The sequence below is a fragment of the Octopus bimaculoides genome, chromosome 5 (genome assembly GCF_001194135.2).
Source record: "Octopus bimaculoides isolate UCB-OBI-ISO-001 chromosome 5, ASM119413v2, whole genome shotgun sequence".
Lineage (NCBI taxonomy): Eukaryota > Metazoa > Mollusca > Cephalopoda > Octopoda > Octopodidae > Octopus > Octopus bimaculoides.
In genome coordinates this window covers 71,657,987-71,666,099 of record NC_068985.1, presented here as the reverse complement: position 1 = coordinate 71,666,099, position 8,113 = coordinate 71,657,987, and the positions used below count along the sequence as shown (strand labels likewise).

Here is an 8,113-nt window from a genome sequence, read left to right as displayed (position 1 = left end):
ATATATATATATATATATATACATATATATAAACAGGCGAAAGTAAAGAATATGCACACCGGTTGTTTGGGGTTACATACATCCGTATAGTTGTGTACATATACACACACACACAAACGTGTATATATATACACACACACACATATTGGGACAGAGAGAGAGAAATTAACCCATATGATAGACAAAGAAAAATACACATACACATTAACTAAATTGTGTGTATCAGTATAAACTTTCATACCTAAACATATGCGTGTGTGTGTGTATATATATATATGTATATATATTTATTTATATACACATACATACACGTGCATACATACGCATACACCCATAATTAAAACTTTCATACTTATGACAGCGTCTGTGTATGTGTGTGTGTGTGTGTGTGTGTGTGTGTGTAATTATGTTTTTATACTTTCTATACAAGTGTATACATACATAGCTCACTAGATAGATACTACATATTAAATGAAAATATACTACTATAAATTTATAACATACACGTGTATATATTATATTATATATATATATATATACTTATGTGTATATACACTACAAACATATATGTGTATGTATATATGTAGTATGTACATATACAGACATCTTTGAGTATGTGAGCATACATTCATATAGCACAAGTATATATATATTCATATATGAATGTGTATAAAATATACAGTATGCAAGTATGTATTACACGTGCGTGTGTGTATGTGTATTACACGTGTACACAAATACACACACATTAATATAAATATGATCATACCCCTTCCAGCCTGGCTGGCACGAATTAGACAGGTTGCCTTGATTCAAATCAGATCTTGTTAAAACTTCTTGTTTTCATTCTGGCATGGTTTTAATGCCCTTTCTAACACCAAACATTTAATAGACTGTACTATTACATTTTGTGTGGGTGTGTGTGAGAGACATCAACACTAGGGAGTTTGTGCTATCCTTGACATGTGAAAACTAAAGGGTCCTCTAGACTTGTCGATGTCGTTATCCATCAGCGAGTATCCATGAAGCTATCCATCAGAGTATTATTGGTTCCTTTTATTGCTATACAAGTTTCAAGGCACTGCAATGAAGGATTTAGTTGATCAAATCAATTCCAGGGCGTAATTTTGGAGCTTCGGTACATATCCCAAATCTGTTTTTGGTTAATTACTATGTTATGCAGCTGTAAGCAAACCAATACCAGTAGTCAACTAATGAAAGGCAGCTTAGTTTCAGTCAATCAAATTCACTCACAGAAAAATTGGTCGTCCCAGAGCAATAATTGGCGAAACTTCACCAAGATGCCACATATTGAAACTGAAACCGAAACCACTGAGTTCCAAATATCTTAGCTATTTATGCGTATGCACACATACACACACACATGTATATACAATATAAATATACACACATATTTATATACATACAATATATACAAATCTATGTGTACATACATACATATGAAGATATATGTGTATGTATATACATGTATGTGTTTGAGTCTACAGACAGATAGCTAGATATTTAGGTTATGATAGAACTCCCTGTATGTAATGTATTGCATTGAAAACCATCAAACAGTTAATATTATACAAATTATTAGTGAAGAGAAACTAACAAAAGATAAACTCCTTTAGATTGGATTGAAATTTTTGGATAACCTTATTAAGATGATGGTTGTGCATAGATATTTATATATTTGGCAGTGAAAACCATACTATCAATTTGCAGAGATATTGACAGAACTTGATCAACGTGCTGAAAATCCAGATTTGAATCTAGATCGTGAGTCTAACAATCTCACAACTGAACTATTTGGGGATGATTGAAAGTGGCTCCATAGTTTACTGAAATATATATCATTCAAATATTGTGACCAGAGAAAAACTCATCTCCAAATAAAAGAATTCCAAATACAACAGGGTTGTCTTTCTATACATTTTACATCTTTCTTCTACAAGTTTTCAGTTTTGTGTGAAAAGTGTATATTTAGATAGTGAACGGTGCACTGCAGCTATAGTAAACACTTTTTTTAACACCAAGCATTTCCTCTCATAATTCCATATGCATATATGTATACATAGACATATATACACATTTATCTCTCCTTTATATATATATATGTATATGCACATACATACACACACACATTCATCTCTATATACACATATACACTTATACATGTATACATCCATTTACAATATATGCATACATAGATATACAAATATGCATATATTAATATATATTTGTGTATTTATGCATGTGCTTATATATATTACACATACATACATACATACATACATAAATACACACACATATTACGCACATGCACATACACTCATTGAGAGGTTGAATCGATTGTAACTTCAAACTTTGATAAAGAAAAAAAAATTAATGACCTTTTTGTTTCTTTTATAAAATTATTGAACCTTATATTAAACAGGAGTTGAATGAAAGAGGGGAGGAGTAGATATGACATTAATGAGAATCTTGATGCTTTTAAACTTCAGAAGGAGAAAAGATCGAGAATCCTGCTTGTCCAGAAATTATCATCGCTTCAAAATGATTTAGTCTAACACAAACTAACAAAGAACTTTCTCAGTCAAAAGTGTGGGACCTTTTTGTATAGGAGACGACCTACAAGTCATGACGATGAATCTTTAGTTTTACATATTGAAAGATATGCATGCGATCAAAAATATGCTGCGTATGTTAGAATGTTACAATGCATTAAGTTACCTAGATCATTATTAATGCATTGAATATCCGCACAAGTGTTAAATAAAACTTGTGAAGAAACACTCCTCTGGTCTCAAGGATAAAACTTTTTATGGAACATCAGCAGAGAACATTTCAAATTTGGATTCGGGCAAAATTTTGGCAACGGATGAGTATCTAATCCTGTTCTTTGCATCGTCTCGAGATATTTGAAATAGAAATATGTTCCTCAAATCAGACGTCATTTTCTAAAAGAATCATTATATAATTCAATACTACATAATCCTTATAGGACGAGAAGTTCACGACTGAAATACGCCTGCTTTGACCAGGAACGGCGAAGAGCTGGTGTACCTACATTGTCATTTGACCTGAGAGAAACAGCAGTCAAAATAGAAAAGAAACAATAATATAGTCAAAACTAGGGACCACGGTAGGGATTTTATCGAAGTACAAAGTTTCAATCGGTGCATCCTTACCAGAATGAAATACAAATCTTCAATATTCTTTTATTTGTTTGTCATTTGACTGCGGCTATGCTGGAGCACCACCTTTAGTCGAGCAAATCGACTCCCAGGACTTATTCTTTGTTGAACCGCTAAGTTACGGGGACGTAAACACATCAACATCGATTGTTAAGCGATGGTGGGGGGACAATCAGACACACAAACACACACACACACATTATATATATATACGACGGGCTTCTTTCAGTTTCCGTCTACCAAATCCACCTACAAGGCCTTGGTCGGCCCGACACTTGCCCAAGGTGCCACACAGTGAGACTTGAACCCGGAACCATGTGGTTGGTAAGAAAGCTATTTACCACACAGCCACTTCTGCGCCTGTATGCAAAAATATTTTCTAAGAACCCAGGAAATTCCCGGGCCTGAGTACGATTTACTCTTTTCACCCCTTCTCATAATAAAAAAGACAGGACGATACAGCTGGAGTGTCTTTGTGGTTATAAGTTCGCTAGATCAGAGTAACACTTTCTAACATTGGTACAAAGCTGAAAATGATTAAATCGAGCTCAGTATTTGGTTGGCACTCTTTACAGATCTGAGATAGTTAAAAAGCGAAGTCAAACTTAAAGGAATTCGAATTCAAATAACAGTAAAAAGATGTAACTAAATAGAAAAAATGGTATTGTGGAGACTGCAACTTAGCTATAATGAGCGGGTTAAAACGCCGGGAAATGTCTTTGTGGTAACTGTTCCAACTTTTTTGTATTTTGAATTCAAATTCTGCCAAGCTAACTTGTCTTTCATTTTTCCAGGATCGACAAATAAAGAACCAATCTTGTATAGGAGAAGGTGATTTTTCTTAACCATCTCTTTCTCAAAACCGGGTATACTGTTCTGTGAGATGCATGTAGTCCCCATAACCCCCTCACAGAACAGTGTAGCCAGTTTCCTTCAGGAAAAGAAAGAGGATTAAGCAAACAATTTCTCATTTAGCATGTTAAAAAAAAAAAAAACGCCCAAAGAAACCAAGCATGGACGGAATGACGAACCATACAGATAAAAAGAAACCATTTATTGTTATTGTATTACTTGCTTGGTACTTGTTTCATCGACCACGGAGTCTTAAAAAGAAAAGCCTAACCCGACTGGGAACGAACTCAGATCTTAGTAAACAGAGATGTAACTAAATGCAGCAAGGCATTTCATAAACCACTACTTAACTGTATTACACGCTTGGTAGATTTTATCGACCACGGAGAGATGAAAAGGAAAAAATCTACTCCGGTGGATTCTAACTCCTCCCAGAACGTAGAATAAATGTTGTAGTCCGGCACCCTACTGTTTACACAACTACATCGTCAAATAATAACTTATTTACTTCGAAGGAAAGTACAATAAAATAGCATAAACGTACATACATCGGTATGTGTGCGAGACAATTCAGCTGTGACAATTCAGATGGCTGTGTACGTACCAGGGGGGCAACACATACACACATGTATGTGAGTATATATCGCACACATATATGTGCGTGTGTTTGTGAAAGTGAGTGACGGAGAGGACAATTCAGCAGCGTGTGCGCGACAATTATATTTATACGTGTATCTGCATGTATGTGGGAATTTTGGCTTGCGTGCGACAGTTCAGTTGTGTATAACATTGCATGTATGTGCATGTGTAAACCTTCAATCGTATTTATACATTCAGAAGTATGTAAGTATGCAAGACAATTCAGGTATGCGTGTGTGCGTATGTATATATGTATGTAAGTATGTATGAGGCGCAAGCTTTTGTGCGTGAGTAGCAATTCTGGAAACTGATTTACTTATGCAAGTGCCGAAATTCAGATATGTGTGTGTGTGTGTGTGTCTTGGATGAATTAATGTGTGTGTGTGCGCGCGTATGTGTATGCATACGAATGAGTGTGCGTGCGCGTAAGCATGTGTCTGGGACGAATTAAGTTTTGCTCGTGTGTCGTCTGTATGGGACGGTTGAGTTTTGTGTTTGTGCACATCTGTATGTATAAGGGACGATTACGGGTACGTGTGTGCGTGCATGATATTATTCAAGTTTCTGTGTGTATGGTAATGTGTATGAAAATTTAAGTTTGTAGCAATTCAATTTTATGCGTTGGACAATTCACGCTTGCGTATGCATGAGCTCGTGTATGGAAATACTGTGTGCATATCATACACATATATTCCATAATTACAGAAACATGACTTCAGTACAAGACTACATACAATAACAAATATATTTAAACCCACAATATGTGTGATGAAGTGTGTCTTTAACTACTGGGCATTTTAGCGATGCAAACAAGAAAAAGTGATTGGAAAGGTTATTACTGAGATTAGCAAAATAAGCTAGATTCAGTTCCCCATTTCGGTTCGGTTCAAATTAAATCGATTCAATTAGGAGGCGAAAGACAAAAGAACAATTATATTGAGGATTTAGCCAAATACCCTTCAATTCACACTCTTCTGTCTTTAAAAAAAAAAGGTGGGTGTCAAAATAGAAGCTAAACTAGATGGTGTGGACAAGAATGCCGTTGATTATAGATAGGTCTGCTCGAACGGAGCGGACTTGGGGGATAAGCAGTTTATTCGCAATCCCATGATCTACTAGATAATAGAAGCCAAACCGCCCTTAAATCATACCAGACTGTACCGTAAAAAGGTAAGGAAAAACACCGTTTTGTTTTAACAATACAGATCATAACAACATGAGACTGGATGATCTCAGCTCGAACACCTTTGCATACTCAATCGAGATTTACCTAGGGCTGAACAACAACAATTAAGACAAGTTTATGAAGCTATAGCGAAATAGATTAAATACATGAAAAGCAATAAATAAAAAAAAGTTCGGAAATACAAACCACTAACCTTATTAATAATAATAATGGTAATAATAACAATAATGTAAATTCCATGAAGCATTCAAAATATGTTTATAGTAGCAATAACCATAATATTAATCCAGTTCGTCACAAAAAGGGAATATATTAAACTTGTTTTATCCATATGTATGTATATTTATCCATCCATTCATTCATTCATTGTATTTCGGAGACTGGGTATTTTGGTTAATCCCTATGAAATGAAAAAAAAAATTGGTTTTTGTCAGTGGATGTTATTGATACTCCATATTCCACTCTTCCTTTCTCTTTCTATTTCTAGTTCTGTATATTCTTTCCTCTTCGCACTTTCTGTCGTTAAAATAAACAATTAACGAACAAGTTCCGTACGATATATATTATAAAGAGAGAAAAAGAGAGATGTGCTTTCTTAATAACAGACTTTCGAGGCTGGGAGCGAGCGTAACAAGCACATCTCCTCTCGCTAGCACCCCTGTTTAAAGTTAGCTACTTGAGTATAGGGATGATGGGGAGGGGAACGAGAGTAAGAAAGAAAGAGAGAGTGAGTGAGGAAAAGGATATTAACTTTAGCTGCATGTGTATGTGTCTGTGTGCCCGCGCGCATATACAGTTAGCTCTCTCTCTCTCACACACACATACGTATGGGTATATTTATATACACATATATTTAGAGATATATGTGTGTGTGTGTGTATACATGTGTATGTATGTACGTGTGTGTGTGTGATGGATGCAGTCATGAGCTAGTTAGTTGTTAAGCAGTTCGTTTCGCAATCACGAAGTCCCGAGTTCGGTCCCACTATGTGGTATATTGGACGCGTATCTTTTACCAGAATTTTGGGTCTACCCAAGCTGTAAGTGAAATTTGATAGACGAGTAGACAATACCAGTAATTATCGGGGGGATGAGATTTTGTGACCTGAATGTCATTCCTTAAATAACTTCATTAAATTGCCGAAGCGGATTTAATTGAATTCAACCAAGTCGAGTTTATCATATAATATTCAATTAATCCAGTTATATCATACATATTACCTTCATGCATTTATTTCAGAAATATGGAATAAAATGTGATGTTATGGTATCCATGCTCGCGTCGATACTTACATTTCGCTACAAATGAAATTAATTTTTTTTTTCCTCCTCTAAGCACAAAGCCTAAAATTTTGTGGAAGGGGACTAGTTGGTTAATTCGATCCAAGTTCTCGACTGGTATTTATTTTATCAACTCCGAAAGGATGAAAGGCAAAGTCGGCCAAAGCGACATTTGAACTCAGATGAATGCACTAAAATTAAAAGGAAATAAAAATTTACACAAAACACCAAAAAACAACTGATGTTGTTATCTAGCCTGCGGTCAACCCTAAAGCAGGGTTATTGCCACAGGTGTCCTTTTTTTTAAGTTGATAGGGTGTAAAATAGACCCCCTTCGGTCATGAATGACTATGGGGTTGCACCTAGAAAGTTACCCTCCGAGACACAAGTCCGGGTAAGGTTGTTTATGGAAGATCAGCAGTTGCCCATGCATACCAGCCTCCCCTCTCGGCGCCACCATACAGCTTGGCACCAGTGACATCGCAACTCATTTCTACAGCTGAGTGAACTGAACTAGAGCAACATTAAATAAAGTGTCTTGCTCAAGAACATAACAAGCAGCCCTGTCCGGGAATCGAACTCACTACGTCATGACTGTGAGCCCGACGCTCTAACCACTGAGTCATGCGGTAGGGTGTAATATGAGGAGAAAACCACGTACAGGCACCCCTTCTCTACTGTTTTTTTTTTTGTTTTGTAGCCTCATGCCTGCTCTGATTGAGTAGATCCAGAATCAGAGGCATTCCAGCCGTGATCATCACGTATTTTCTTACTTGCGGAGAGTCTAAGACTATACTATCTAACATATTCTGATATTTCTTACTAAGTTCAGTGACCATGCAGAAGTGGCCTTTGTTGGATCTCGCACAAATTGCCACAAAAACCATTATAGTGACGGCAGACCAATAAGGGACCTTTACAATGATTTCTTTTATACTATTACTGGTTTTAG

General features: G+C 35.9%; 1 protein-coding gene across 1 annotated transcript in view; it reads right to left on the bottom strand.

Annotated features, from left to right (window-relative positions):
* LOC128247873 (roundabout homolog 2-like) overlaps window positions 1–6,629 on the bottom strand; it is a gene marked incomplete at its 3' end in the record, with an annotated part of 388,217 nt that extends 381,588 nt beyond the window's left edge. Inside the window, exon 1 of the mRNA XM_052968072.1 lies at window positions 6,074–6,629. The remainder of the gene's footprint in view (window positions 1–6,073) is intronic.
* Window positions 6,630–8,113: the final 1,484 nt, after the last annotated feature.